Here is a 22,593-nt window from a genome sequence, read left to right as displayed (position 1 = left end):
ACTGGGAGCTCCCAAGGCAGGAGGCCCAGGTTTGATCCCTGGTCATGGAACTAGATCCCGCATGCCGCAACTAAAAGATCTCACATGCCGCAACTGAAAAAAAGATCCTGCAGGCGGCAACAAAGAGACTGCCTGTCGCCACTAAAGACCCAGTGCAGCCGAATAAAAACAAAACTAAACAAAACAAACAAAACAAAAAAACCCACACAACTCCCTGGTGTTCATCTCCAGTCCCTTTGGCCTAAGGTATTTCGCCTCTGCTGTTGCCCCACTGGAACTCAAGCTCTAGGTAACTGATGTTCCCATCTGACTTACTGGTAAGGTGCCTGGCGCTCAGCTGTGAGCTGGTTGTCACAGGAAGCCGCCCTTCCCAAGCATAAGACAAGGCAGCTCCTGGGAAGCTCCAAGGTCAGGCCAGGGTGACAACACAGTGAGGACTCTTCCTCCACGTGGCCCAGGCCTCGTAGAGAACGTCATTCCAGAACGAGGCAGGGACTTCGCTATCTTCTTGCTGTTTCTTGAGATTCAGCTGGATCTGGGTGATGCTTGTCTCCTTTGAAACATCCTGACCACAGAGGGCCACCAGGGGTGAAAATGACCCAGAAGATTGGCAGGGGCCTTTTGGGGGAGGGAGAAAGGGTTCTGATCCTGCCTCTGGAAGACCCATTCTCAAGATCTTGGGGAGGTCATCTTCTCTTCCAGGGCTTCCGTTGGTTGAACTAGTTATTAGATCATCCTGAAGGTGCCCTCACAGCCCAGCTGTCCTTAAGGCTGACCTCTGGGGTTCTTAGAAGAGACCGGGACTGGGGCTGCCAGAGCAGGCCTCGATGGAGCCTGTGGGACAGGTCTCCAAACCCTGAGGTCCCTGATGGTCCCAGCATCCTGGCGGAAGGTGGCAGTCTCAGCCACAACGCTGAAAGTAGCCTGTCTGTTAAGGCTGGGGCCCGGCGGGGGCTCCGCGGACGTCAGTGGGCACAGGCGTGCGAAAGCGTGCAGCGTGCGAGCGTTTGTTTATTCCAGGAGCGGTTGCTAAGTCGGGGATGTTTGCCAGCAGAGAGCTGCCTGAGTGCCGTGTTTGTTTACTTAAAAGAGTCCAGGGAAGGACAAGGGAGAGACAAGTGCAGGCTCCATACAACCAGAGATGGTCTTGGGGCCACTCGGAAGGGTCCCCGTTTACGGTGCTGCTGGTTCGAGAGCGCCCCCTTCAGGCCCACAAGCTCTGGTGTACCTTCCTCACCAGCTGCTCTACTGCCAACCCTCCACCCAAGCCGCGTAGAATTGCTAATCCCACATCATCCCTTCTTGCTGGGGGTCTCCTGGTGGCAGGGTCCTAAGAGAAGGTGGAGGAGAGCCAGGAGGGACTGGGGTATAATGACAGAACGGCTAGTTCTAAACTGGGCTCCACTGACCATAACTGCATGGCCTTTGCAAGTTGCTTCACCTCGTCGGGCCTCACCAGGTTCCCCATCTATAGAATGAGGGTGATTTCAGAGTTTCCTTGCAGATCTGTGTCGTATCTTTCAGGAACCGGAGACCTACGCCAGCTGCTTCCCATCCCGTGGGACCTGTAAGCAGGTCCCGCTACTCCGGTCTCATCTCACTCCCATCCCCACCAGAGAGCACTCCCACCCCTTAGCTTAAGACTGGCCTCAGCCTCCTAGCCCCCCACCCTCCGTCTTCCAGGTTACATATTGGTCACATGTTCTCTGACTTCAGGAGAGAGAGAGAGAGAAAGGGGACAAACCAACAAGAGACCCTCCTGATTCCCTGTCCGCCATCAGCCTCAGGCCAGGCAGTCCTGTTTCCCCAGAAGCCGGAGCTGGCTGGAGTTCAGGGCTGGTACTTCCCAGCTGGGTGGCCCCAGGGGCTCCCCAGAGGCATCTCCCTTCCTCCCGCTACCCTAAGTCCCCAGCAACGCGTCTGCAAGTCTCTGAGGGAGCACGGCCCCCCAAACACAGGCTGGCTGGCAGCCAGGGCTGGTGTTCCGGCTCTTGCACCAGCCAGAGGGGTGGCAGGAAGGCCCTGTTAATCTCCTGGGAGAAAGATCCTTGGCAAACAGAGAAGAGTGAGTGCCTGCCCTCTGCCCCCACCCCGGGGCCATGGACTCCATACCCCAGAGTCTTCCAGGCAGGCTTCGCGCCTCAGTGCTATGCTCACAGCCTCAGGGTGCTTGGGCTGGGATCCCAGCTGGGCCTGTCCGGTAGGAGAGGGAGACCGGGTTCTTCCTTTTCAGGTTAAGGCTCTTGTGTAATCTATGGCTGACCTGTGTTCCTCTCAAAAGCCCAGAGGAATTATGAAGAAAGAGGGTAGGTGGGCACGTTTTGCCCTCCAGGCTCCAGCCTTCTCTAGCTCCCATCAGCCTGTGGCTTTCCTGACAGCATTTGGAGAAGCGGCCATAAGTGCTAGGCTCAGGGCTACTAATTCCTTCTCCTCCTTACCCAGCTCCCCTCCACCCACCTCTGCCCCCAGCACACACAAACACACACACCCAGAGTCAGCCCTCTGCCCCTGAGGCTGCCTCTCGTGCTGGTGCCACATAGAAATGGATGAAGAGCTGGAAAAATCACGCCAGGGCCAAAGAGGTTCAGTGTGGAAAAAGCAGGGGAGAGAGTGAAACCAGATATTGAGAAGGTAGCCAGGGGGGAGGTGTGCCCCACCCCTGGCAGACCTCCTGCCATCCTCCCTCGGAACCAGGGCCTTGGTGGGGGGCCCAGGCCCAGGCCCAGCCTTGGTCTGCCTTTCGCCCTGCTTGCTCATCTGGCAGGCCCCTGCTCCTCTAGGGCCCTAGTCCCAGATCTGGGAAATAGGATTCTTCCCCCCCGAGACAACCTCGCCCCTTGCTTGGCTGTCACTTGGTGAGCGAGGTACCAAGGGTTGAGCTATTTCTTGCTTTCTCCTACCTGTCTCCGCCTCACCTCCATATCCTTCCAGCATGGTACCAAAGTAAAGCTTTGAATTTGGGATGTGTGTGGGATGGATTTTGCTCTTCCCAACAGCAAAGGGGAAGTAAATCTGGTCTCAATTTGAGACCTCTCTACAGTCCCAAGGGAGCTGGTACCACTTACCTCACTTGAGCCTGGAGGGTCCTTTAAGGGCCACTGCCAGGCCTGGCTCAGCACAGACCACAATGCAGGAGGGGCTGTCGTGTTGCTCGCTGACAAGGGTCAGTAGGTAGAACTCCCTCGGGTTCCCCCCAGGCCACAGCGTGGTTCTGGCATTCCCAAGGGGAATGTTCCAAACCAAGCAAGGTCCACTGTGTCCAGGTGGACCATTCCCAAACCCATTTCTATCACGGATCAGTTTCCAGAAACTTCCCAAGATGGGAAATCACAACTGAAGCTGGTTGTTTAGATTGGAAAATCTGGGTATAATGTCATTAGAGAAACCAGAAAGTCTCCTCACGTGAGCTTTTGCTCCCTCGGCCCGTCCACTCCTCTCTCCTGAGTCATGGCCATCAGCAACTTGAACACGGGGCTTTCCACTGTGCCAAGTGCTCCCACAGTCCCTGCCCCTGCGAGATAAGTGATCCTTTGCTCCACCCAACAGAGGCCGGAACCGAGGTTGCCCTGCTCTGGGGCCCGCCTGAGATTGTACAAGCAGCAGGTGCAGGCAGGGCCTGACTCGAAATCTTGGGTTCTTTCTCTGGCATCCTTTCTGCCGGCCACCCGGAGACGTGTGGGGGAATCAGAGGCCCCTGATTATTGGAAGGAGGAAGGGGCTGACTGGACCGCCTTCCAGCTGGGTCTTTGGTGGTGGCCTCGGCCTTCTTAGATCTTCAGGAGGCATCGCCAGATCTCCTTCCTCTGTGTCTGCCAGGCGAAAGCTTGTCCTTTTCTTCTCTCTCTGGGTCACCTGCCCCAAAGAACCCCTGCTCCTTCTCTTCCTCTCCACTCCTTCCCCCCGATATTTTCGCCCTTACTCCAGAAGAGAGGGCAGGGGTCACCCCAGCAGACATGCCAGCATTCCCAGGGTGTCTGGCTCTTACACTGCCTCAAGAGCCCTCATGTTTGCTTTGTCTCCATCATGGAAACTGAACTCTGTTGGATGCTTTGGGGCTTCCCCAGTACCTTCCCCAGTACCTTCCCCCACCCTTAGACTTACTGTGTGACCTCAAACAGGAATTTAGACTCTTCTGCGCCTTTCTGTTCTGGAGCAGAAGGATAAGGGAACCCAAATCTAGACTCAAGAGGCAGAAGTGAGGTTCACAAAATGTATCCTTTTTTCCAAAGCAAAAGTCTGTTCCAGTCCATCTGGTCCCCTAAGGCAGCCATTCCCTTCACCCGATGACCTTAGAATCCCCACCCCAGGTCTCTGAGGGAAGGTGATTGTGCAAAAGCCAAGTTTATCCCAAGAAATGCAATGAATATCTTGGAGGGGATGGGGTGGGGAGGAGGTTTTATCCAAAACACATGTTATTGCCACTATTCTAGTTATCTTGGATATTTCCTGCATGTTTGTCACCATGGCAACTGACTCAGCACAAAACCTTGTTTGCTGGGCCCTGGAGTCCGGCAGAGAGGCCATGTGGTGTCAATTTGGGCCTCTTGGTGCTTTTCTGTCTGTCTGTCTGTCTCCCCCAGCTTGTGTCTCTCTGTAGTTTTGTCTCTGTCTTTCCTCAGCCTGTCTCTGGGCCTCTCCGTTTTCTTTTTCCAGGAAATAGCTGCTCCTGCATCCCTGGGTGATGTAGGTAGAGCCAGTGGCCTGCTCTACTCACCCCAAACCCTCCCTCCTCCCATCCTGGCAGTCCTTGACTAAGGATGTCCCAGAAGGGATGGGAAAACCGCACGGGAAACGCAGGAGACAGGCCTTTGGTGGAGAAGGGGCTCAGCCAGGCTCGGGGCTGTTTGTTTGACATAGACCTGGGCTCCCTGCCCCCCGAAGGTCCCTCGGGAGGGAGGGGTTTGGGTTCTGGGAGGCACCCATTAGCAGGAGGTGGGCTTCTGCTCTTTTTCTCCCTGTGTGTGGCAGTGCGGTGTCCCTGGCTCTCACAGCCTTCGTTCCCTGGACGTCCGGAGACGAGGTAGGTGTAGAGTAACAGATACGGGGAAAGAGCTAAAACTCACACGAGAGAAGCAGAGGAAGACTGAGGAGTGCCCCCCAGTGGGAGGGGCTGTGAGGTCTCTAGGTGCCCTGCTCTCCCGGGGGCCCTCCAGCTTCTAGTCCTTTCTCCCCGGCTGTGGGGTGGGGCAGAGCCATCACAGACAGCAGTGGCCCTCTGTGGGAGCACCAGGCAACAGGGAGGGTGTTGACCACAACAGCATGTGAGGGAGCTGGGCCAGCCGTCTGGAAAAGGCCGAGTGACCAGACAGAATATAAACAGGCAGCTCCGCGGGAGGTGAGGGTGTCTCCTGGCTTCCCCACCCCCTCCAACCCTGGGTCTTCCTTCCCTTCATGCCCAGGAGGCCCAGGCCTGCCAGCTGCTCTCCACCAAGTTTCTGCAGCCACACCCTCTGCAGAAGCCTTTCCAGACCACCTTCCCAGGCTCCACATTTGTCCTTGGCTCTTTCTGATCAGGCCTGGTCCCCACCCCTCGAGCAAGGTCGCCCCGGAAAGTGTACGGACCCAGATGCTCGGGCAGGGTTGGCAGCCCTCACGGGACTGCTTGGAGGAAAGAAGAGAAGCGGTGTCGGGCTCAGAACCGGGGGGCTGAGTCAGAAACTGCCCTCGCTCGTCATGATTCCTGCAGGCTCAGCCCTCAAGGGTGATGGGCCCCGGGATGAAAAGGGAGAGAATGGACGGGCAGCTGCTGGGCGGGGCCCGGAGGGCGGTACCCTATTGTCACAGGGCCAGCATCCTGAAGAGTACAGCAAATTAGCCTTCTTTTGGGCCAGTGCCATTCCAAGGAGGTCCACTCTGATGGATGGGCCAGAGGAGCAGGGAGACAGAAAGGACAGCAACAACATGGCACTGGGGGTCGGCCAATAGGGTGCAGGGGCCCTCTGGGCTCTGGGGGACCTGGGTATCAGGGACCAGTCCCAGGGAGAGGGTCTACCAAGAATTACAGGGTGTGTCAGGGCCTCAGTCATATTGGAAGGGATTCAGGAAAAGCTCTGTTCCCAGCGAGGCACTGAAAGGCCACATGGGAAACTAAGGTAAGGCCAAGTTGGCAGAGGCTTGGGGGAGACAGAGGGTGGGCAGGCCTAAGAGTGCCCCGAGTGGTAGAAAAAGCAGGAGTTATAGAATCGAACAGACATGGCTTGATGTCCAGCTTCACCATTCAGCCTTGGGCAAGTCCAAGAATTCTCTGAACCTCGGTGTTCTCACCTGTAAAATAGAGAAAATACCAATTTTACAGGTTCTCATAAGGAGTATCTAAGATGTTCTTTAGAAAGAAGAGCGTCTAAGATCCCATGGGAGGTGGCTGATCTCCCTTCCCTGGAAAGGGGGGATGATTCCACACCCTCCCCCTAAGACTAATGCGTTTCCTGGTTTTGTTAGGATTGGTCCAGAACGTGTCTGGGCTAGAGTGGGCAGGGTGGGTGCTGACAGCTGAGAGGACACAGCAGGGCTCTGAGCCCGGAGAGCAGGCGCGAGGGGTGGGATGGCTGGCCCCCACCCGGTGCACAAGAGGGCAGTTGTATGTGAGAGTAGTTTGTGGGGAGGGTCCCCTGCCAGTGTGCTGGAAACGAAGCCGCAGTGTCCAAATCCGCCCCTCCTCGAGGGGGTCGTGCAAGCCTCACTGAGTCACGGGCAGGCAGAGAACCCGAGGCCATGGTGTTCAGGAAAAGCGTCCCAAAGGATCAGAGGACCCAGCATGTGGTGGGGTGGACGCTTGACCCAGGCAGCAAGAGCCAGGGTGTGAAGCCAAGGCTGGAGATGGGGTGGCCTGGGCATGGGACAAAGGGCTCCGGGCAAGCTCGCGGCAGGCAACAGTCCAGGCTGCGGATAGACACGCCGGGCCACTAGGCCTCAGGGATGGTCCCTTTTTCCAGCCGGCATGTCCAGCTCCACCCAAAGTCCGAGGCAGTAACCTTTAGTCCTCACAGAGCCCTGCTACCTGGAGTGAGTGAGTAGTCCTCTGCAGGCCTCTGTTTTCCTGCTGGACTAGTGATGCTGAGGACAGAGAAGTGGGTTGTTAAGAGGAGGCCAAGAGCAGGTGCCCCGAGGGAACTACTGGCTGGAGCAGCGCAGGCCACGGGAGAAGGGCGGCATGGGCTGAGGCAGCTGCGGAGGGCTCCAGGGCTGCAGACGGGGCGCCAGCTCACCCCACGTGGGGCTACAGGGGTTTGGGTGGGAGGGACGGGCCTTGCACTCCTCCCTGTCCCCTCAGCCCGCCCCATGGAGACCACAACTCAGGGCCCAGCTGTCCCCTCCCAGTGACTCAGGCTTTGGCTGCCCTCCTGCCCACACCCAAGGCGGGTCCGGTGCCCCATAACAGGAAGGGCTGTGCTCTGGGTGCAGAGGAGGGGCGCTGCCGAGGGCCTCGGTGCAGAAGGAGAGGTCTAGGCGGAGAAGTCCTTGCACCTTCCGGCTGGGTCACCCTGTGCCACCTGGGGAATGTGGCTTTGGGCTGTGGTGGGAGTCTGTCCTCCGCCCTCTGCCCTGAGCACGGCAGGCCACCTGTTTCTCATTAGCAAACTGCACGATGTCATCACTGCGGGGTGGATGTGCATTTTTGTCCTATTTGCTGGAGCCGTGGGTAGATGGTGGGGACGTGCGGGCTGAGCCAGGGACAGGATCCGTGGGACCCAGGGCACCGGCTGTGGCCACGTGGGGCAGAGCCATTGGGGGGCCACAGGAAGCCACGGTCCCTGCTGGAGCCCAGGGGCAGCTTTGCAAAGATGTGGGGAAAAGAGACAGGAGGAACCAGTGTATAATAATATACCTTATTATATTATATTATATTATATTATATTATATTATATTATATTATATGTATTATATTATAATATAATTATAATAATTATAATTATTGGCTGTAACTGTTGTTAATAATAATAATTAGCCTTCATTTCTTGAGGGCAGGCCTGAGCCAGGTGGTTCATGTATATTATTTCTTTAATTCTCCCAATAATTCAGTTTTACAGATGAGGAAACTGAGGCTCAGAAAGGTTAAGTAAATGCCTTCGTTGTCATAACAATGAAGCATTAGAGCTGGGATTTGAACCCCGGCTCTCTGATACCCTGACATCTTTTCCATTATGCCACATTGCTTCTACCAGGGTCTGACCTTTTTGTGCCCTGGGCACAGTCTGTTAAAGCGTGGGAGACCCCTCTCAGAATAATGTTTTTATAAACAATATAATAGATTCACAAAGGAAACCAATTACATTGAAATATAGTTATCAAAACATAAAAAATGTGTGATATAGTAATATATGTGCTTTTTATTAACACGTTAAATAACAAGATCTAATAACTATCATAATTTCAAAATAGCGATGGATGCAAAAATATTTTGTGATATTGGTGAAAACTGCTGTGTGATTTCTCCTGGTGGCAAAGTTATGGGTACTGATAACACCGATATTCTTTTTTTTTTTGTCTTTGTAAAGTTTTATTGGACCACGGCCTTGTCCATTCATGTATGTATTGTCTATGGCTACTTTGTTTTCTTTAAATCGATTTTTTATTGGAGTATAGTTGCTTTACAATGTTGCGTTAGTTTCTGCTGTACAGCAAAGTGAATCAGCTATACATATACATGTATCCCCTCTTTTTTGGATTTCCTTCCCATTTAGGTCACCACAGAGCACTGAGTACAGTTCTCTGTGCTGTACAGTAGGTTCTCATTAGTTATCTATTTTATACATAGTATCAATAGTGTATATATGTCAATACCAATCTCCCAATTCATCTCACCTGCCCCTTTCCCCCTTGGTATCCATATGTTTGTTCTCTACATCTGTGTCTCTATTTCTGCCTTGCAAATAAGATCATCTGTACCATTTTGCTAGATTCCACATATATGCGTTAATATATGATATTTGTTTTTCTCTTTCTGACTTCACTCTGTGTGACAGTCTCTAGGTCCATCCATGTCTCTACAAATGACCCAGTTTTGTTCCTTTTTATAGCTGAGTAATATTCCATTGTATATATAACACTGATATTCTTTTTTTTTTTTTTAAGATGTTGGGGGTAGGAGTTTATTAATTTTTTTTTTTTTTTTTTTTTGCTGTGTTGGGTCTTCGTTTCTGTGTGAGGGCTTTCTCTAGTTGTGGCAAGCGGGGGCCACTCTTCATCATGGTGCGCGGGCCTCTCACTATCGCGGCCTCTCTTGTTGCGGAGCACAGGCTCCAGACGCGCAGGCTCAGTAGTTGTGGCTCACGGGCCCAGTTACTCCGCGGCATGTGGGATCCTCCCAGACCAGGGCTCGAACCCGTGTCCCCTGCATTAACAGGCAGATTCTCAACCACTGTGCCACCAGGGAAGCCCTAACACCGATATTCTTAATTGAAGGCAATATCACGTTTCAGTTAGAGAGCAGTGAAAATAAAAATGTGACTTTTTTATCCCCCATCATGTTCCCAGGCACCCAGAACTCTGTCCGTGGATACCTCAGGGGTCTAGACTCCAGGTTAGGAACCATTGCTTTAGAGGGAGGTTGTTAACTAGAAACCTCTCTTTTTGCCCTGGTGGTAAGGAGTATGCAGACCACTTCGAGGCTGTGGAGTTCTGTGCCGTCTGAGGAATATTGAGTGGCTCCTTGGTCCAGCTCTAAATAGTCTGTCCTTGTGACCTACCTGGGTTTTAGGGTTTAGCAAACAAAATTATGGAAGATCCAGTTAAAACTGATTTACAGGTCAACAATGAATAATTTCTTTGTTGAATAATGATTCAACAATGAATAATTTTTTAGTGTAAGTATGTCCCATGCAATATTTGGGACATGCTTATTTTATTGTTTTTCTATTGCTATGTAACAAAGGTAGTAGCTTAAACAATACAAATTCATTAGCTCAAAGTTCTGTGGGTCGGAACTCAGCCCCATGTGACTCACGTGAGTCCTCTGTCTAGAGTCTCACGGGCTGCGATCAAGGTGTTGACCGGGCTGCGTTCCTTTCTGGAAGCTCTGGGATGCATCCACTTCTCCTCATTTGAGTTGCTGGATGAATTCCGTTCCTTGTGGTTGTGGGACTGAAGACCCGGTTTCCTGCTAGGGGAATGCTCTCAGCTCCTAGGGGCCATCCACGTTCCTTGTCATGTGTCCCTGCCATCTTCAAGCCAGAACACGATTATGGATTCCTCATGCTTCAAATCTCTGACTTCCTTTCTGTCACCAGCTGGAGAAAATTCTTTGCTTTTAAAGGGCCCATGGTGATTATTTTGGGCTAGTCTAGGTAATCTCTCTTTTACAGCACGGCACAGCATAATCCCACGAGAGACACCAAGAGACGAAATCACGGGGCCATCTTAAAGTTCTGCCCACCACACCTGTACCACACATTCACATTTCTGTTCCTTAGAAATTACTTCCCAGAGTCCTGTGTGTTCCCAGAAGCCCTGGTGGGGATAGACCACCAGGGGACTTTGCTTCACAGCCAGGCTCAACTCCTTCCCCTTCTTGACCTCAGTTTCCCCTCAGAGAACTCAATGTAATTCTTTAAAATCCATGTGTATGAATTGGGCACCAGCACAGCACGTCCAAGGGCCTTGCTCTGCCTTGTAGGCTCTCAGGTGCACAGGTGGAGACTGACATGTATGTAGGAAAGTGCACAGGGGCCTCGGTGGCGGAGACAGATAATCACCACACCCTGGGGACAAGCAGAGGGAAGAGACTAGTTGCTATTTGAGTCTAAAGGGCCTGAGGGAAGACTGGGAAAGCTCAGGGATGAGGAATGATTTGAACAGGACCCCAAGCATTTGGATAGGCCAGAATCGGGAAGACTGTTTGGGCAGAGGGAACAGAGCCAGCAAAGCCCGGCAGGGAGGGGTCCTGGTGCACGCTGGGGTGGCACGTGCCGCTGGAGGTTAGGGAACCTGGTATTTGGGGATTGGGGAGGAAGGGGGAGGGGTGGCATAGTTCAAGAAAGAGGCAGGGGCCAGACTGGAGGCCTTCCCAGCTCCAGCAGCAGGAGTAGGAGGGCCCGCAGGCCCCGGAGTGCTGAGTGGGAAACTGAGCTGCCAGGGACATGGTGCAGCTCCCTCAGCTCTCGCAGCCAGTACGGCTGCGACGGGGCAGTTGGGAGGCAGCCTACCATGGTGATGGAGCCAGGAGTCCTGGGGCTGGCTCTACCAGCTGCTCATGGAGGGACTCTGGGCCACGTCTGGAACATTGAGGAAGGGCAAGGAGCCTGAGTAGGTAAGGGGCAGAGTGTGTGTGTGCGTGTGTGCAGCAGATCACATAGGGCCTCGCAGGCTGTCAAAGAGACTGTGGTTTGTATCCTGGGTGAGGCGGGAAGACTGTAGAAGTTTCTGAGCAGAGCACTGGCATGATGTGCCTTAAGTATCCAATGGTCATTGTACGTGCTCAGCGGCGGGCATGGTTTGTGCCCAGGGCTGCCAGGGCACGGGATACAGGAGCACCGCATGGTACAGTCTCTATCCACAGAGAACTACACTCTGCTGGGGAGACATGCCAAGGCGATGCGGAGAGTGGCAAGATCCAAGGCTTTAAGACGCAGGAATCTGGGGTTGAGTCTTCTCTCTACTGCTTCCCAGCCTGGAAACTTACCCAAGTTCTCAGCTACCGCAATGACCACACCTGCCTGATGGGGTGATTTTGGAGTGCGGCTCATCACAAAGTACCACGTGCAGAAATAAATAGTAGCCGTGTTATTATTTAAATAATAGTACGCGGTAGCCTTAAACTCCTCATCCAAAGATGCAGGTGGCAACTGATGGTCTGGAGGCTGGGGGCCTCCTCAAGGCAGGGGAGACGGCTGACCTCCAGAGGCGGCAGGAATCAGGAGGTGGAGGACGGGACCTGGCAAAGCCCAGGGGCAGGAGTAAGCGGTGTGTTCTCCACAAAGACACACGAGGTGAGGTCAGCGTGACATCTCACACGGAAGCTGGGGGAGGGGGGAGGCATGAGCAGGCGCTGAATTACGCCGGTGGGAAGACCCAATTCTGAAGAGCATGAACTGGAATTGTGGAATTGGAAGTGACAGGGAGCGGGAGGGGGATTGCATTCGGGGCTGGGGGGCGGGGAGGGAGGAGCGGGACAGACCCACAACAGGGCCAGAAGGGCTGGGATGGGGTGGGCCCTGGACAGGTGTCTTGACACCCACGATTGCCAGGCAGGAGGAAGCAGGCCTGTTTGTCCTGAAACCTGATCTTTCCGGCAGCCGTCCCCCTCAGCCTGATGGACCACGGAGGGGATGGGGGGGGTTGGTGGGGGGGCGTCCCTTCCGGAGGCATCATTTCCACCAGCATCCCAGCAGCTCTCTGAGAGGACAGGAGTCCCAAGTGCCTGAGGGGAGGGACACAGTACCACTCTCGCTGGGTGCAGCCCCCAACTTTTCTCTTCCCATGTTACGCACCCTGGGGTCTGTGTAACCTCGTTAGGTTCCAGGCCAGGGATTCTCGACCCGGTCACGCCAATTCCCCAGGTGTCCCTGGAGGCAGTTTTGGAGGTTGGGGAGTTATTTTAGTGTTTATAGAAACATCTCATAGAAATCATATTTTCTATAATAAGATTTACTCCTGCTCACTCTTCAGATACCAGCTTAAACGTCATTCCTCTGGGAAGCTTTCCTAACCTTTTACATGTCAGGTTCCCAGCAGGAACAGATGGCTCATTGCAACCAGGTAATTGAGAGTTTAAGAAGGGATTATTGAAAAAGCTATTGGCAGATATAATATGATATCGCTTATATGTGGAATCTAAAAAAAAAAGCGATACAAATGAACTTATTTACAAACCAGAAACAGACACACGGACATAGAGAACAAACTTACGGTTACCAGGGGGGATGGGTTGGGGGGATGGATAGTTTGGGAGTTTGGGATTGACGTGTACACACTGCTATATTTAAAATAGATAACCAACAAGGACCTACTGTATAGCACAGGGAATGCTGCTCAATATTCTGTATTTACCTAAATGGGAAAAGAATTTGTAAAGGAATAGATACATGTATATGTTAAAAAAAAAGAAAGCTTTTGGCAGTATTAAGGGATACTAACAACAGCATCTTGAGCCCTTGGCCACCTGAGGCCTAAAGGGACCAGGGAAAGGGGTAGTGACTGGAACCCTGAGAGACTGGAAGTGATAGAAGGGGCTGCCTGGCAAGTTCTGTGGCCTTCAGGAGAGGATCCATGGTGGCTGATCAGAGAGGGAACTGACACCCTCCTCAGCCAGGGCCTCCCACTGGCAAAACCCACCTGGAAGCTGGACGGCAGAGCAATCCCTCTGATAGAGTCCTAAGTCAGGCCTTGAGGTCTGGGGCAGGGTGACCCAGGAGTAGAGTGGATTTGGAGGGACAAAGGAAATTACCTCCTGTGTTAATCTTCTCGGCTGCCATAATCAAATACGATAGACTGGGCTGCTTACTCAATAGAAACTTATTTCTCACCATTCTGGAGGCTGGAAGTCCAAGATCAAGGTGCTGGTCAATTTGGCCCCTGGTGAGGGCTTTCCTCCCGGGTTGTTGATGGCCACCTTCACGCTATGTCCTCACATGGCCTTTCTCCAGTGCACATGGAGAGAGAGCTCTCTTTGTCTCTTCTTATAAGGGCACTGATCCCATCATGGGGGCCCCACCCTTATGACCTCATCCAACCCTCATGACCTCCAAATACCTCCACATGGTGGGGTGTGTGTGTAGGGCTGCAACATATGCATCTGGAGACACAAACATTCAGGCCTTAAAACCTCCCAAGGCTGTGTTCAGTGTCTCCTGAATCTCCCATCCAACCCTGTGCTTACCTAGAACATAACATTGTCATACTTTATCATAATTGGCTTTTTCCTTTTCTGTATCAACTGCAAGGCTTAAATCTTCCTGAGGGCAAGGGCTATGGTTTATTCATATGTGCTCAATAAAATTCATTGGGAAAAATGAATAAAATTGTTGCTCAGACTAGCTTAGACATCACATTTCTTTACTTTGGCTGAAACTGCATCTTCTCAATGTGCCAACAGTGGTTATGTCCAGCAATCAGAAGCTTGGATCAACAGTTATGTAGGCCTGCTTATTAGAACACGAGGCAGTAAAGCAAATTAGTAATTTAATGAATAAAAAATCCTTCAAAACAGTTCATGGGGTGAGAACGGGAACAATAAAAGGAGTCCTTGGTGATGAAAAAATCTCTGAAAATACCCCATCAGTCATGATGGGTGGGCCATTCCAAGGGTGTTCACATAGCCTGTTGTAACTCACAACAGAACAATGCATGGTCCTCCCAGGCCCACCAGGCCCCCAGTTATAAACGGGGCTTCCGTGGAGTAGTCTCTGTGGGCCTGTCTGCCTCTTTCTATCTCCACTGTCCCTGTCAAGCCAGGCCACCAGTCCTTCCTCTTAAACTACTGCCCACTTTGCCTGGGAGTGAAGTCTTACCATTTCCCCTTCTGTCCTACTCCTGGTTACAAAAACACAAGCTTTGACATCTGGCCTGCCTTGTTTGAATTCTGGCTCTACCACTTACTTGCTGTGTGACTTTGGATGACTTACTTAACTTCTCTGAGCCTCTTCATTTGTAAAACTAGGGTAACTGTGAAGATTAGAAAAGATATTGCACCTCCAGTCTAGACTGCGGCTCTAGGAGCCTATCAAATCCCACCATTTTCCATTCTGGCCACCACCCTCCACCCCACCTCCTTTCTTTTCTCTACCCAGTAACACTGGATTATGCCATTCCTCTACTCAAAACCTTACCACGGCTTCTAATTTCACTTAGAACACAATCCAGGTTCCTTATGGGGCTGCGAAGTCCCCTATCGTCTCACAGCTGCCCTTGTTTCCTCAACCCAGACTCTTTTCCTCCCACTTGTCCCTGTCATGTTTCAGATCTCAGCTTAAATGTCATTTACTCAGAGGAGGCTTCCCAAAACCCCAGAGTTCCCTGTTGTGTTCTCACGATGGCCTATACTTTCCCATCACAGCACCCATTGCATCCGGTGAAAACTTGTTGCAACTCCTCGTGTGATGGATTGCGGCCTGGCTGTCCGCTCCACCAGGAGCTTCATGAGAGCAGGAAACTTGACTGCCTTCCCCACTGCTGAGTCCCCAGTGGCCTGTGCAGTTCTGTCCAATGCATATTTGTTAAACGAATAACAAAGTAAAAGGTCTTTCCTGGAATGCCAACAAGCTTGTTGGGGAGACACAGACTGACACAGAAAACTATTCAGAACGACGCAGGGTAAGTTGTGTCTAGCCATCTCCAGAGAGCGTGGCCCTCACCCTTGGGGCTTTAGGAATTCAGAGAAAGGAAGAAAGGGTATTAGCTACTTCGGGAAGACTCTGCTTGAGGCCACGCATTCCAGAGAGAAGGAAGAGAGCAGGAAAAGTAACATTGGTCACGTGTCTACAGCATGCCAGAAACCTACCGTACTACATCTTCACAGTTATCTAGTTTTACAAAGGAGGAAACTGAGACCCAGAGAAGGTAAGTAAATCATCCGAGGTCACACAGCAAGTAACTGGCAGAGCCAGGATGTCATACCAGGCAAGCCAGATGTCAAAGTTTGCGTTTTTGTAACCAACCAGGCATAGGACAGGAGAGGAGGTGTAAGGCTTTACCCAGGCAAAGTGGGCAGTGGTTCAAATGGGGCTTATGACAGAATAGCTTCTCATCTATGATAACTCTGAAACTTGGGTTTGTTCTGATACTGAGTCCAGGTCTTAAATGCCACTTAGGTACATGTAGGTTCTGAGAGGTCCAACGACAAACAGGGCAGTTGGGCCCACTCAGAGCAGCTGCAGCCCTTGGAGATGGCCTGAAATTGGACAAGACCTGGAATGAGGGTCTGGGCACTGCTCCCAGCATCTGACCTCGGACAGAGACAGCAGAGCTGTGGTTTGGGAGGTTTTCCTTCCTCAGCTAAGACCCACTGGAGCCTGTTATAAGGATCCAGGTAAGGGAGCTAGGTGGTGCAGGGTGGGCGCTCCTGTCTTGCTGAGGTGGGGGAGGAGCAGGAAGGGGTCATTCTTGCCCGGCTGACCTCAGCTGGGTAATGCGATCAGCCTGTCATGGTTCCAGTCCTGATTCGGGAAGAACAAAGAGGCCAGGCCCCTCTGCCTCCTCTGTCCCAGGAATGCAGCTGGGGCCAGGCTGTGACCAATCGGGAATGCAGGTTGGGAGCGCAGCGAATGCGGTTTGTACAGCCAGCCGTTCATGCCGTGATGGGAGCGGGCTCACAAACCTGGCTGACATGCCCCTGCGCTTCCAGCTTTGATATCCCAGCCCTGCCTTGGGGGAGCCGCGCATCCCCAAGCTGTCTGGCCCCGCCTGCCCTGCTGTGGCCTTTGCGGTGGTCGTGGGGTGGGGGGTAGGAAGTCCAAATCCATACACCCCACCCCCAACGATGCTGTCCCAGTTGCAGGCATCCCCTTGTCCATCTCGGTCCATCTCGGGAAATTTGAGAAACAGGCAGAGGGAGGGAAGGGCAGAGGGAGAGAAGGCTGAGCCTCCTGCCTGCTCCTCAGGGTTGGGAGAGATGGGTGCACAGACAGGCAGACGGGTGTCCCATGGGAGAGGCTGCCAGGACTCGGCAGCTGCCTCTGGAGACGGGTCACAGAAACCTGCTGAGGCCACCCCCTCGGGGAGATGGATAATGCTGGGATTGGGGGGGTCTGCCTCCTGGGATGACGGCTGAATGCTTTCTGCATTCCGAAGCTCGTCACCTCCCCTCCCCAGCCCAGTTCTACCAGTGTGGGGTCCTCTGGGGCTGCCCTTCTCTGCCCTCTCAATTATCCACTGCCCGCTCCCCTCCCACCTCCTCCATGCTCCCTGCACTTCCTCCTTTCCTGGTGTTAGCAGTGCAGTGCTTTACCGTTCACAAAGCACATTTATACACATTAGATCATTTGATCCTTAGAAGAACCCTACGCAGGAAGGGAAGGAGGAACAGAGGAAGCAGAAGCTTCTGGGAGCAAGAAGTTTAAGGCTATTAGATGGCATGCTCACATGGATGTTCCAGTTGCCTCAGATGTTGGCAGGAGCGGAGATGGAGAAGGTGTCAGGGAGCCAGGAGCTAGAGTAGCCCACCCTGTGGGGACCAGGAGCTCGGAAACTTTCTATCCCCAGTGCCCGGAGTATTGGGGGCACTTAGTAAATGTTCGTCGACTGATTGAATATGCCTGGTGTTCTCTTGATATCCCTGCCTTCTACTTGCTCTTATGAAAAGACCTGAAAGCCACACTGAGATGTAAGCAACTGGTGATAGTTTTCAGACGACGCCTCGCAAAGGAGTCAGTTCTGTGTTACAGATGTCATTCCAGTGAGCAGACACTGGAGACTACAGTGGGAAGACCCAAGAGACAAGGACAGAGGAGAGGGCTTTCCCAGGCAGACCCCTGGCCTACCAAGGCTTCGGGCCTCCCAGCTAGGGGTCACAGGAAGGAGACTTTGATGGAGCAGAAAGGAAGCCCAGGAGGAGCTCTGGCATCCCCTCCAAAGTCCCCATCTCAGAGGCACAGAATGGGAGGGGCTGAGGGATCTCAGAAATGCTATAGACCTTTGATTAAAAGGAAGGGATGTATCCCTAATTTCTACTGTTCTGTGTGGTGGCTTTATTCACTCAGACCTTCTGGCAGCTCCTGGTGTTGTCATCCCAGCTTCCTAACCAGAAAGAAAACAGGGCTTCTCTCTCCTGGATCAGGTTGGTGTGAAGGATCCTGGGAACGGACTCCACATTGGTCCAGCTTGAGGGGTGTTCACCACCCTAGGACCCATGATGGTGGCCCTGGAAACAGCATGACTCTGTGCATATTTGGACTACAGGTTAAAGGATGCAGAAGGAGGAAACGGCTCCCCAAGACAGAGGGTGATCACATACGTGGCCCCCATTTGAACCCCGAGCTAGGCAATCACCCCACACTGAGTCTACTACAAAGCAAGCTCATTACAGCATTTAGACACATTCTGTTGTTTATCCATAGGGAAACAGGTGAGTAAATCATGGTACCTCTTATGGAATCCTATGCAGCTGTTAAAAAGATTGAAGAACTGTATATCTTTAGATGGAAAATATCCTTCATATATTAAGTAAAACATGTTTCAGAGCAGTCTGTATAGTATTATTTATGTAAAACAAAGCAAACTAAAACCCTATACATCTATATATATTTAAGTATTTAAAGTTCACTTTTTAAAAGCTTGAAAGGTAAGGGGAGAGATAAATTGGGAGACTGGGATTGACATATACACACCAATATATATAAAATACGTAACTAATAAGGACCTACCGTATAGCACAGGGAACTCTACTCAATACTCTGTAATGACCTATACAGGAAAAGAATCTAAAAGAGTGGAGGTATGTATATGTATATCTGATTCACTTTGCTGTACAGCAGAAACTAACACAACATTGTAGATCTACTACACTCCTATAAAAATTAAAAAATAAATAAAAAGTTTGAAAAACTTTACGCCAAACTGTTAATAGGATGACCTCTACGTATGTACATATTTAAAAAAATTTTTTACCAAAGGCATATATTGCTTTTGTATTAAAAAAATGAATATACACAGAAAGGAAAAGGCCCAATGTTCATAGTCTGCAGATAAGGAACATGCAGGACAAAAAAATTAAACGACCCTGCACAAAATCACACACAGGAAAATAAGAGCCCTGACCTTCAAACTGCCCAGGAGGTGGCCTTCTTTAAGCACCTGTCCAGTCTAGGAGCAAAGGATGGAGGTGGTGGGAATCAAGGGGAATCCAGGCCAGACGGCGGCAGGGATGCAGCCATGAGGAAGGAGAGAACCTGAAGTGCAGGCACGGAATGGTTGTTGATTCTGTAACTTGCTGATGCCGGGGACCCCTCCCCACCACCCCCTCCTCTGCCAGCAAACACTGGCCTGAGGACACATACATCTGAGGGCCAGGAATGGGTTAACCCAGAGTCTTACTGGTGAGGGAGAGGTCTGGGTCTTCTGGAACATAAAAGGAACTCAGTGGCTCCTGGGGGTAATGAAAAGTGAAGAGGCTCAGGTCCGAATCAATTAGACTCTCTATCTGAAATGTAAACCAGGTTCCTGCCCAAATGCCCCTTTCCCTCATCCTGATCCTGGAGTCCCAGAGGAAGAAAAAGAGAACAATGCAGCCTTTGGAGCGGCTGCCTTTTGGAGGCCACAGCTGTCTACTCTGTGGAGGCCCCAGCCCACCTGGGGAGCCCGCCCTCTTCCTTGCTCCTCGGTTCCGCTGACACTGAGCCCTCAGCTGCCAGGGTTGCCCATGATAAGTCCTAGCTCCAGAGCCTCTGCCCAGCACCCAAGGACAGCAAAGAGATCTGGGGGTCCTGCTAGGCATTAGGTGCTCAGGTAATTATGTCAGTAGAAGCCCCCAGCACAGATGCCAATGCCTGAGCATCTCCCTACAATTCACAGCACTTTCCCCACAATTCACAGCACTCAGAGTTACAATGTCCATCCAGGCTAATATGGTCTGATTCCATTACCTTCTTCACCGTTCCACTTTTTCCAGGTACCCTCTGAGCATCCGCATCAGAAGCTTCCCTCCTGCTCACTCCTGGGATCCCCTTTATCCAGTCTCACTTGTTCTGAAGTAGGGATGAGAGTAATTCCAGTTCCAGCATTTTCTGGCTGTATGACCTGACAGCACTTAGGAACATTTTCTTCATAAGCCTTTCTAGGCTTTGGTTTCTCATAATATAAAATGGGGATCAGAGTGAGGAATAAATGAAGTCATGTGTAGAAAGCTAAGAGCTAAGAAGAGCTGAGTGTCAGATCCCTTTCCCCTGCCCCTCTGTGCCTCACGCCTACCGTCAGTGAAGGGAATTAACAAGATTTGCTAAAGGACAGGGGGTAGCTGGGGAGAGGAGACCGGTGGGGCACTCAGACCAGGAGAAGGTGCTTCCTGGGAGCGAAGGTAGGGATTCTGGCTGGTCCCATAGACCAATCACCCCCAAAGAGGAGGGTGATGGTCTGCTGCAACGGGTCTCCCCGCAGAGATCAGTTTCTCGGTCGCCAGGTGGTGGGAGACAAGACCACAGGAGAACGGCAGTGGTCTTCAAGCACGTGTGGGTACCCACGACAAGACAAGGCAAGCGGACATCAAACCTGATTGTAGCTGATGTGGCAGAGTCAGGAGTGTTGGTGGTGGAAACAGGATGGGGAAGTAGCAGGAGACCAGGGCTCTGCCATGTACCCACTGCGTGACCTGGAGCAGGGGGCTTCTTGACTGTCTGCTCTGTAAGGGAGGGGTGAGACTGCAGCCCCAGGGCAATGGTTTTCGGACTGTACTCTGAGGGGGACTTCCTGAAGCCCTGTCGAGCCCCACTTCTACATATTAGGCTTCTGAGCCCAAGACATGTTGGAAAACCCCACTGGGAGCAAGAAACCAGGCGGTGATGAGACAGGAGGTGTGTGCATGAGAAGGGCTCATGGAGAAGAAAAAAATCTAATGAGAATGAAAACAAAAAAGTCACTAGGTTTGGGGGCAGAAGAGAGGATGATCCAAAAGACAGACAAGGGAGACACTGGGGAAAATTAAGGGCAGCCTGGGTGAAGAGCACAGGCCCTGGGTTTCATGTATTGTGTGACCTTGGGCATGGTTCCTCTCTGCCTCAATTTCCTTATTTGCAAAGGAAGATAGAAATGCTTTCCTTATAGGGTTTCCACATGGGTTAAATGAGCAAATACACATAGACACAGTAAGATATTAACAGAGGGGTTGGGACATGGAGAGAAGTATGGTGAGGAAGAAAGGCAGAGCCAGAGAGACAGAGAAATGTCAAATCACAGGGGGTGAGGGACACACGTGGAGACTTGGGCATCTCAGGGTGGTCCCTGGGGCCTCAGAACGTCAGCTTCCTCCCCCACCCTGGGTCTGTCTCCCTGACAGTGTTACCAAAGTCACACTCACCCCTGGACACACACACACACACACACACACACGACTTTCGGGAAGGGTCTTTCTGTTTTCTCTATCTTAAGCATTTTTTGTTTTTCTGAATGCTTACTATTCGCTAGACACTGTGCTGAGAACTTTACATGCCTTATGTTACGTAATCAGGGCACAGTAGCCCTGAAAGGCAGATAGGTACCATTTAGTAGCCACATTTTACAGATGTGGACACTGAGGCAGAGAGAAGTTAGTTAAATAGCTGGTAGGGGTGAAACCAAAATTAAGGGGACACCAAGCTTTCACAGTGACCCAGCTAGTGTATGGTTAGTGTTCCTATGCTTAAAATAGTATCTGACAGATCATAAAAGCTGAACAACTGTTTTATCGTCATCACCATCATTATGGCTGTGTCTTGGCAGGCAGTATAGAACAGTGGAGATCATATCCAATCATGGGCTTGAACTTCTGGTTAAAGATGGCAGATTAAACACGCTCCTTAACTTCATTCCTCCTGAAATCCCATTAAAACAAAGACTAAAGGAAACAAATAAACAAACAAAAGTATAAACCCACAAAGACATGGGAAAGGAGACAACAGCCACAAAATTCTGGAGGCTAGAACGCACATTTAATAAATGCCATATTAATAAGTGGAAACTGTCTAAGCAGGGCTGAGAAAGTTAAATCCTGACTCACACACACAAACTCCAAATCATATCTCAGAACCCCCAAAGACTCAGGAATTAGCGATATAAGATAATTCTAGAAGGGAGAGGGGCAAAGTTAGCGCTGAAAACAAGGAGATTAAAAGTTTGCTCAAAAAACAGTAAGCCCCAGATCCTTTCCCCTACTCCATGTTCCCATCCCTAGCAAAGACCAGACCTTTCTAGAGGAGGGGAGATAAAACAGTTTCTAGACGGGGGGTATCATGCACTATTAGCAAGTACATGAACACACGGGAATCAAGTGCAAGTTTACAGACTGAATGTTGAGACCACCAGCCTTCTTCCCCTAAATGTTGAAAGCCAGGCTTATACTCTCCAGGCAGGAGACCACGATAAAGTTTTTCTGAGAAATGTTATCAGATGACATCAAGAGTTTCCCAAAGGAATGTCCCAGTCAGAGCACCCTACAGTGAAACCTACAGTTGACAAGCCCTACCCGTGCACAGATAAGCACCCCATGCTGCCTTTCAGCGTTCAGTCCTAAGCAGTCAACCAAGAAGCACTAGATATTTGAAGAAACTTTTAACACGAAAAGCAAAGGCCCAACAAACAAACAGAAGACAAAAACATCTTGGAGAAAACAGATTATGTGAGGAGAAGAAAACTTACATTCTTAGAAAGATGTGATATTGCATCTAAAAGATAAGAATGGGATACTATAGAAAAAAGGAATTCTCAGAGAAAAAAAGAGCTTATGAAAATTAAATGTGATAGAAGAAAAATTTTAAACTTTTCTTATGATGATTGAAAAATAAGTTGAGGAAATTACTCAGAAAGTAGAGGGGAAAGTTAGGAGAGAAGAAAAAAAGAAAATTAGAAGATGTATTCATTAGCACTAACCTCCAAATTACAGGAATTCTAGAAACAGATAATAGAGAAAAGGGAGGTTAAAAATAATCAAAAGCATCATTCAAGGAAATTTCCCCAGTCTTAAAGATATGAGTTTCC

The sequence above is a fragment of the Pseudorca crassidens genome, chromosome 9, assembly GCF_039906515.1.
Source record: "Pseudorca crassidens isolate mPseCra1 chromosome 9, mPseCra1.hap1, whole genome shotgun sequence".
Lineage (NCBI taxonomy): Eukaryota > Metazoa > Chordata > Mammalia > Artiodactyla > Delphinidae > Pseudorca > Pseudorca crassidens.
Note: the sequence above shows the minus strand (reverse complement) of the source record.